This window comes from Rutidosis leptorrhynchoides, chromosome 2 (genome assembly GCF_046630445.1).
Source record: "Rutidosis leptorrhynchoides isolate AG116_Rl617_1_P2 chromosome 2, CSIRO_AGI_Rlap_v1, whole genome shotgun sequence".
In the NCBI taxonomy this organism is placed as follows: domain Eukaryota; kingdom Viridiplantae; phylum Streptophyta; class Magnoliopsida; order Asterales; family Asteraceae; genus Rutidosis; species Rutidosis leptorrhynchoides.
The window spans coordinates 646,381,212-646,392,377 of record NC_092334.1 but is presented as its reverse complement, the minus strand read 5'-3'; positions in this window follow the sequence as shown (position 1 = coordinate 646,392,377).

The following is an 11,166-nucleotide window of genomic DNA, read 5'->3' as shown; positions in this document are numbered from 1 at the left end:
TTTTAGTCCTTCATGAACATATAATATATCTATATTATAACTAACGAAACATCAACCGGGTGTTACTGACGTTTGCTAATTAGGCTCGAAATCAATTATTTTTAATACATTCACATTCTATATATAAACAGTTTTAAAAGTAGCAAGTTTAATTACTAAAACAAATATATTATATATTTTTAAGCAAATAGATTTAATATAACTTTATATATTCACAAGTAATATTTATATACATAATTATATGTAACTATATATTTATAAATATAGTTTCCATTACATCGCATATTATTTTACATATTTAATTCTAACAGTTTAATCATATATTATTTCAATAATATCTATATGCATCTATTTATATAGTTGTTCGTGAATCGTCAGGAATAGTTGAAGGGTAATTGAGTACATGATCATAATTCAAAGTTTTTGAAAACATCAACATTACAGACTTTGCTTATCGTGTCAAAACTATATAAAGATTAAGTTTAAATTTGGTCGGAAATTCCCGGGTCGTCACAGTACCTACCCGTTAAAGAAATTTCGTCCCGAAATTTGAGTGATGTGGTCATGGCTAACAATAAAAATGTTTTCATGACCAATATGAGTTGATAATTAGAGGTTTATCATCATTGAATAATAATGATAAAATAATTCAATTATTCTAAGGATATGAATGAAGCTATCGCAAAAGAGTGAATAGAAGAAAAATAAGATTTTCCTTAGCTTTTGACGTAAACAGGGTTGAATTCCGGAATTCAAGGGATTTATAGAAAATCTCGGAAATCAAAAGGATTTGATTCTTTGGTGAGTAAGGAATTTAAGATCTCTATAATTAAATACGGTGATCTGCCTCGATTACTCTATCTGATATTTCTATTATAAATTAAACTCTTCCGTTCCATTATTCTCACCATTCCTATACTTTCTTTCTTAGTTCATACATCCAAAAGATTTTGAAAATGCTTAATCCAGTTCTAATCCTTGATATTTTTTTTTTCTAATTATCATTTCTGTCATCCTTCTTTTCAATCTTCCATCAGAAGAATCTGTTTACTTCTACTATTATCTTGGGGGTGATATTATTCTTAATTATACCGTGTCTTTATATTGCTATTCGTATTGATATCCATGGTTTGTAACCTCCGTGTTGTTATTGGGCTTTATATTTTCTCTTATATTTTGGAGCTCTTTGCCCTTTTTATTATCCTCCCGACCTCTAGTAAAGCGAGTAACGGTCCAGAATTCATAAGTATGTAATTTCGGATGAACATCATGTTCTAAATAAGAAAGAATGTATTAGCACGATTTGATTTGTCAATTTACCAGAATCACTGAGAATAGAACTATCAAGAATATATTTTCTTGATATATTCGGAAGTTAATCAGAATGAAAGAGTTATGTAACATGACACATGATGACGTTATAATCTGTGAATCATCATGTTCCATTTAGAAACTCAGCATGACTTAATGTAATATAATCACGTTGATCAAGTGTCATTATATTATACTAACTCATGCATCAGTTCCCAACATTACTTCAATAACATTCATATTTTTAAGCTCGAATGTTTACAGAATATAGAAACTAACAGTTTTCTATATGATGTAACACTGATATTACGAAGAGATTAATGATTTCAGATAAGAATAGTTATGAAAATATCTTCAGAAATATGAAGGATATTTATAATGAAAGATACGATGATATCTTGGAATTTCTAATATCGATGGATGATGAAGAAGATTTATTCGTAAAGGTTTAGATTCGGAAGCAAGGTATTCGCTAAAGATTTCATCAGAAACAGAATCATTTGGAATTTTTTTTTTTTTTTTTTTTTTTGAAGTCAAACTTATTCTTTGCGATTTGTCCACGGCGTTCTTCATAGTTTCGCATAATCTGCTTTTCGGTACTAAATTTTCTATTGAATGTTTCCAATATAATGATACACAGGAAGCACGAAGAGGTATATAATTTCGGACGAGAATATTTATGAAAATATCTTCAGAAATATCGAAGGTATTGATGATGATATTTTAGAATTTCTAAGTTCGATGGTTAATGGAGAAAGATTTTCCGCAAGATTTTAACATGACTTCGGGGCAAGATATTCTCTAACGATTTCAACGGATCTAGATTTATCTGGGTTCTATGAATTTAGGGTATGTTACTTGTATTTCTCTTTGGTTTCCTTTATGGTTAGCTCAATCCGCTTTCTAGTTCCAACTTTTCTGAGCTTTTCCAACATACTAATCTTTATCATCAAACTTTCGATGATTATGGTCGTTTACGGTTATCTATAGTTTCTGCTGCTTCATTCAGCTTTTTCAACATTCAGAGTATTGATTTGTGACTGAGTACTTTTCAAAATTCCAGAAGGAGAGATCATAATTCTAAGAGATAAATGTCATATATATAACTGTTGATGTAAATATGCTGTGAGTTTTCAAAGTATTGATTGCTGATTACCGATAATTGTTATGGCAGTTCTCGTTATAAGATGCAGATGAGTATATGATAGGGTTTCAATGAATAATTATAATGATTTATCAGAGAGATTTAAGCCAAAAAGCAACGAGGTTGCTGGTACGTCTGCTGGTAATATGGTGGAATATAAAAGAATTCTCCGGTATTAAAAGGGTAATCGTATATATCAGGATTTATAGTAAGGTTACTTCGAATGAAAAGTCGAAGTTGAATTGCTGAAGCTGTGACAAAATTGGCTAATTTGGAAAGGAATTGCAAAATTATTTTCGGTGATAACAACGCCAAAGGAGCTAGCACAGGTACGTGTTAAACGTTTATATAGGTTCTGAGAATTTTTCAGGTGCATAACTATATGCGTAGATCTTTTCTTCCGTAGATGGAGTGCGGTTGATTCATCCTCTCGATTGAGGTGTTTTCAAGAATCATGAAAGGTTTGAACGCTGATTGTAATCGTCAAGATACAAATGAAATTTAAGATGAAATCAAGTGGCAAACTTGAAGATATGTTTAGTTTCATATGTTATAATCAATATTTTAATTCATTTTAATTATCCAATGTCGACAGTCCATATTTGATAGTCCACAATTAACAGTCCGATAATACATATATAGCTTAATATATAATATCCGAATTAATTAATACGTATCGTGACCCGTATACGTCTCAGACTCGATCACAACTCAAAGTATATATATTATTATAGAATCAACCTTAACCCTGTATAGCTAACTCCCGCATTACTGCATATAGAGTGTCTATGGTTATTCCAAATAATATATATAGATGGGTCGATATGATATGTCAAAACCTTGTATACGTGTTCCGATATTTAAAGTGCGTAAAAATAAATAACAGAAATTAAATGACGATAAATAAAGTGCGTAAAGTAAATAACAGAAATTAAATGACGATAAATAAAATTGCGAGAATGTAAATTTTGATAATTAAATTGCGATAAATAAAGTGTAATCAGTTAGCTGGGAACAATTAGTTAGGAACAGTTAGCGTGGATTCTTAACAAAATTTCTCATAGTTAATTCGTTTGTTTCTAACAAATTTTATTTTGTCAAATGTTTTCTTCATTATGCCACTTGTTGGATTCTGGTAAGTAAAAATCCAAATATGAAATTGAATTTGAATTAAAATGGTTATTCTGTGGTGAACGGATTCGTATATCGATAGATGTAGGTAGGATGGTAATCGACCGTTGAATCAGATTCGAAGACTGTACAATGTAACTTATTAATGTGAAATCTTAAATATTTCTCGGGTATTACCTACCCGTTAAAATATTTTTACCATTAACAGTTTGTACGAAAGAATTTTTAATCACAATCTTTATGAAAATATATTTACATATATATTTTCTTCAGATGTAATTATAGATTTAATGAGTCAATGTGATATTAAACTCATCAGATTTACGATTAGAACTATGATACATAATCTCTAAAACATTAGAGTTTACATAATCGACATGTCGAACGAAGATAAATGATGTAGAATGATTTGTGGAACGATAATTATACTCGAGGTACAGAATGAGATGTTGAGGCATGGATTGTTGAAACTTGAGTTGTTAGTGGTACTGGTGCCATTGGTGCTAAGGCTGGTGATGTTACTGGTGTTGGTGATACTGTTGATGATTGCAAATTGTATACCGTGCTCTCTAAAGTTAATACTCGAGCTCGGAGTTCTCTAACTTCTTCTACTAACCCTGGTTGGTTATCAGTGTGAGGTAGAGATTGGATATCTTCTCTAGTTCCGTTAATGGTAGTCTTAAGACGAAAAATTCTTGCAAAAAGGGTATAAACGGTGTTGCGAACGGGTTCGCCGGTGAGCGGGTCGAGTACTCCAAGGTTAGGTGGTAGATTTGATTCATGATATGGAGTACCTTCTTCCTTTCTCCATAGGGTGAGTATGTCGCGAACCCATCCCCATTTTCTCCAGTAATCACGGTAGTTGATTGGTTGGTGTGCTCCTGTCACGCTGTCTTCGGAGTCAGAGGAACTTGGTCGATTCGTAGAGGCCATCTTAAACGATCTCAGGAAAGATTTTTGGTATGAAGAGTTTAGTGACATCAATTGATAGTTAGATGGTATTCTCAATGCATAATTTGCATAGATATATATAGTACCAGGATCCCTTGAATTACGGAGAAATTTACGAGAGATATCAGGCAAGGTCTACAGTAACAGATACGCTAAGATATGAATTTATCTATACACTGTCTGTGCAATTAAGGCAGTAAGAAATGTCTAGACTAAGAATGATATGCAGGTAATTTCCGACAAGAAGTGATAAGCAAAACTTTTGACATGCAGACACGGTCGAAGTCCAGACTCACTAATGCATCTAAACAACTATCAGTTAGACACACTAATGCAAGACCCGGTTCGCTAAGACCACCGCTCTGATACTAACTGTGATGCCCCGTCCTAAACCAGCTGAACGAAGCCATCAACATTTGATTCCAGAGTGATGATCGACTCCAAGTAATGTCCCTAAAATGAGCAAATGCACAGCGGAAGATTTCTTTCATACCTAATGTATTTTGTAGTAAAAATACATAGAACGACATTGAACACATATAGGATTGGCCTCGGATTCACGAACCTTCAATATTAGGAATAAAAAAAATGGTTCAGCCGAGTTTCGAACCCCCGACCTCTCGCACACCCGACAACACTCACACCACTCCTCCATCTTCGTTCTTTCTAATGTACAATACACACGTAATTTACTTAACCCTTACTCAGTTCAGCCCAATCGAAAACACCAATACAGCAGGGCCCAACAGAGAATAGCAGTCCAACAATTTGAATAAAACCTCAGCCCAAAATAATTCGATCCATAAGCAATTATTTTACCCAGATGCAGATTAAAGGTTCGGTTCATAAAAAAAAAAAAAATACGGTAGCAGCAGCACAACAACGAAGCCTTCGGTTCATCTTCATCATCACGGTTCATCTCCTAGACATCAACGGCATCAATCACGTATCGAATCAAATTTAAGCGGTAACCCTAATCACTATTCATCATCTTCTTCATCTAATTGTCATCACCGACTTCACCATTAGCTCAATCTTTATCATTATCGTTTTAAACCAAAATAACTCATCATCATCTTTATTACTCGCCGTCGTGTAGCACTGTTGTCCCTATCATCGCGATCACCTTCATCGTGGTTTATTCTCTGTATGAGAAACAGAAATAAAAGGGACCTGTAACAGTAATCGTGACTGTTTTGATGATGGGTTACGATGGGTTTAAGCAAAAACAACAATATGATACGGCTGTAGCAGCTTCTTGGTTGACAGAATTATAAATGAAAAGAAGTTTTAGAGTGGGAGAGAGAGAACGGGTGAGAGAGAAGAGAGAGATGGCGGTTTCTTGGTGGTGGTGGCGATGGGTTATGTTGATGGTTATATAGTAGACCGTAGGTGGTGCTTCGACAAATAAAGAGGAAACAGAAAACAGTAATGCACGGTGGTTATGGTGTTGTCTTTTGGAGGTTGACGACGGTGTGGCAGTGGTGGTGAGGGGTATTCAACGAATAGCAAGCAAATAGGAATGTGGGTTTGAGTAGTGATCAAACTATAGTAAGGGTGTTCGATGGTTGTTTGTTTCCGGTTGTAACTACAACCAAAAGTGGTGTAAAGGTGGTTATTTGGTGATGGAGTTTGGAATACACAGAAAACACCAAAAAAAAATAGGATTCGGTTTTTTTTTGTTTCATCCAGCAAAATACTCATTATTTATATATGGATGTTGAGTCATAAATTTGTTGTAAAGAAAAAGCATGTGGGTCTAAGTCATGAATGGGAATAGAAGTAGGATTACTGTTATGAGGTTCATGTATGTGTAAGTGTGTGACTCAGTCCATATATTACTCCGTAATTCTAGTTTATGAGAACATAAAACACAAATAGTAATAGATATTTATTAATAATAATAATATAATAATAATTATTATAATAATAAGTTTAAAACATGTAAGTTTGAAAAGAAAAAAAAAACAGTAAAGCCATCGCTCATTATTGAGTGGATAAAAGATTTGGGGTATTATTTCGTGCTCATTGCTAAACAGTTATAATATAAAAGTGTTCCTAAAAATACCAAATTTTTAGATTACACATATTTAATTATTTCACTCATTACCTGTTTGAAACCTGATCAAAAAGGTTCGAAAATTATTTATTTTCTGTTCCGATTTATATGTACGGAGTACTAATATTTAAACTTAAAAAGTTAAAAATATTTTTTAACAAATCTAGCATCTTCGTAATCGATTTACAGTTCAACTTTTATTTTAGTCCTTCATGAACATATAATATATCTATATTATAACTAACGAAACATCAACCGGGTGTTACTGACGTTTGCTAATTAGGCTCGAAATCAATTATTTTTAATACATTCACATTCTATATATAAACAGTTTTAAAAGTAGCAAGTTTAATTACTAAAACAAATATATTATATATTTTTAAGCAAATAGATTTAATATAACTTTATATATTCACAAGTAATATTTATATACATAATTATATATAACTATATATTTATAAATATAGTTTCCATTACATCGCATATTATTTTACATATTTAATTCTAACAGTTTAATCATATATTATTTCAATAATATCTATATGCATCTATTTATATAGTGGTTCGTGAATCGTCAGGAATAGTTGAAGGGTAATTGAGTACATGATCATAATTCAAAGTTTTTGAAAACATCAACATTACAGACTTTGCTTATCGTGTCAAAACTATATAAAGATTAAGTTTAAATTTGGTCAGAAATTCCCGGGTCGTCACATATGTAAAGCATTCTAAGTGGTTGAGCACTTGGTAACCATACTTAACATTTAATCAACGTCGCATATTCCCTTTATTATGAAATCTCCCTACACTGTACCAAGTGTAGTAACCAAACGAAGTACTGTGCAACCATTGAATACTGGTCGTCCAGACCGGTTGGGGTTGTCAGGCCCGATAGATCTATCAACAGGATTCGCGTTTACAATACCCATGTAAATAGTAGTTACCAAGCTACAGGGAAATATGCCAGTGGTACAACTCAACATAGAATGTATTTTAAGTACTTGTGTCTATTTCGTAAACATTTATAAAAGCAGCGTATGTATTCTCAGCCCAAAAATATATATTGCAAAAGCAATTAAAAAGAGAGCAAATGAAACTCACCATACTGTATTTCGTAGTAAAAATACATATAACATCATTGAACAAGTATATGGTAGGTCTCGGATTCATAAACCTATATCATTTGTATATATATATATTAACACACATTATTGTAATCGAACAAAGTTATATATATATATATATATATATATATATATATATATATATATATATATATATATATATATATATATATATATATATATATATATATATATAATTTATTGGTTATATTATTTTTATATTATTAACCTATATGTTTAATATATTCATTTTATATATTCAAAATAAATAAAAATATAAATTTTGTTATGCTATATATAGTGAATATATTTTTGTATATATATATATATATATATATATATATATTTTTGTATATATATATATATATATATATATCGTTTGTTTGTTAAAATAATATTATTAATTGTAAGAATAATAATGATAATAGGGTTAAAAAATGATATCTTTAATATAAATGTAAATTTTCATACTAATAAATATTAATAATGATTTTACTAATAATAATAATAATGATGCTAATATTTATATTAATAACTATAATGATAATAATACTAATAATGGTAGTAATACTTTTGACGATAATAATCATGATTTTATTATTTAGTGTTAGTTTAATAATAATAATAATAATAATAATAATAATAATAATAATAATAATAATAATAATAATAATAATAATAATAATAATAATAATAATAATAATAGAAATAAAATGATAATTATAATTGTATTTGAAAGACTACCTTAATGAGATGATCTTCAAAAATATAAATGACCCTGTTGGGTCTCTGTGACAACCCGGATATTTCTAACCAAATTTAAACTTTAATCTTTATATGTTTTCGACACGATAAGCAATATTTGTTAAGTTAAATTTCAAGAATTTTAAACTATGTTCATACATTCATTCAACCTCGACCAAGTTCCAACGATTCACGAACTATTAAACGAATATGATTATATATGTATATGTGTATATATATTATAACTGGAAACGTAAACAAAATATTAGATTAAATACTTTATATGATTGTATCTGCTTCAAAATGTTTATCAATGGAATTAGAAGATAAGATCAAATGATTGAATTATCAGATATATTGAATTATGATTACAAGTCTTTGTTGAAAGGCCCACGTTGATTTGAGAAATCTTTCCATTTTAACAATATTCGAAAAATGGTAAAGTGATTTATAAATAAGAACAAATTGTCAATCATTGAGAACTAGACAAAGGATAGTAGAAGATTGAATCTCATAAAGACTCGATTGATCTATTTAGTTTCAAACGTACAAAAAACGTTTTCAGTTTAAAAAGAACTTTATTATTAAAACGTATATAACTTTTATAAATATCTAGAACCAATTTTGACAACTTATTACTTAAATAGTATGATAAAGATAACAATATTTATATTTTATTTTATTAAATATATATAACGATTTAAATTAATATTATATATATTTATACGTTTATTATACGTACATAGTTTTATACTTTTACTATACTTAAACTTTACCTTTACTTTATTTTTACTTTACTTTAACTTTAATAATTCACTTTAATAATTCATACTTTAATAATTCACTTTAATAATTCATACTTTAATAATTCACTTTAATAATTCATACTTTAATAATTCACTTTAATAATTCATACTTTAATAATTCACTTTAATAATTCAAAAATCTATTATAAATAGAATTCAATAGGTTTCATTATTTCATAGAAACTTGAAAATATTTTTCTCTAAACTCTCTCAATCGATTTACATATATATATTTACTCCGTATTATTTCAAGATATTATTAGTATACATAAAATATTACGATGGAGTGCTGTCCGAGTGGTTTCGAAATTGTTTTTCGAGTAGGATAGGATTAAGGAAATTATGGGTTATACCTATGGAGGTGATTGAGTATGGTTCATGGGTATGCTCGTGAGATCAATATAGTGTTTATCATCTCCGTTGCGTCTACGTACCTTTCCTGCAATATTGAATCTCAATATTGATACGTGAGTACTCATAATTTAACTTTTACATACTAATAGTGTATCCCTGACTAGTGCTCGAGTATATAGGATTATGCATATTTGTACTTTTAATATTGCCTTTAGTTAGGTTATGTTGAATCCTGAATTAGTTATATATGCAACTAAGATAAGGTATAAGATATGCATGTCGTTGGAAAGCTAGCGAAAAATTAAGAACTTTTCATTTAGATATCGAATGATTTCGATGAACGGATTTGAAGTTATAGTCCATCGAATTTTTGTATTATTATTAAAAATGATTATTATTATCGTCGTTATTATCGTCGTTCTAGTTTTATCTTATTATTATTATTATTATTATCTTTATCAATAAAAGGATTTATCATTAAAAATTGTTATTTTTTTTATTATTACTATCGTTATTATCGTTAAAGTTATAATTAGTATTATTATTATTATCCAAATATTATTATTATTATTATTATTATTATTATTATTATTATTATTATTATTATTATTGGTATTATTATTATTATTATCATTATTAATATATATATCATTATTTAAAAATGGTTATTGTTATTGTTATTATTATTATTACTATATTATCATTAAGATAATTATTAGTATTATCGTTAATAATGTTATAGTAACTATCATTATTAATATTAGTGTAATTAAAATAAATATTTGTAAAACCTAATTATTTTTATTACTATTATTATCATTATTACGAACACAATATAAAAGACGATTAAAAGCTATTAAACGAAACGATTAGGAAATAATGGGTAAGAGTTCCATGATGAAATTAAAATATTATAAGATATTGATTTAGATAAAATTATCGTTCTTATTATTTTTATCATTGCTATTATTATTAAAATTATCGTTAGTATTAAAACTATCATTTTAACAAAAATTATCATTTTAATAGAAATGTCATTGTTACTATAAAATATCATTATTATTATTATTATTTTAAATAGAATTATTATTTTAAAGATAATATTAAAAATTATCGTAAATATTAAAGTTATCATAATTAGAATTATCGTTTTATCATAATGTCATCTTAGTAATTATAAATATTGATATTTTTATAATAATAATTATTATTACAAAATAATACAACTTTTACTTACTATCATTATAGATATTATTTTATCAAATAAATATTTGATACAAACATATTTTACTACGTGTAATAACTTACTTTAATAATACCTATCATATTATCTTTATAATATTAAATGAACCCTATAAATTTTATTACTTAATATATATAAAAGTATATTTTATTATATAAATATAATATAAAATTTTATTTATTAATAAATAAATTATATTATTTACTCTAATAAATCTTTTAAAAATATTTAAAAATATAAAACGATGATATTTAAACTATATATTAATCATGTATAGATTTTTGGAAATTATTTTGAGT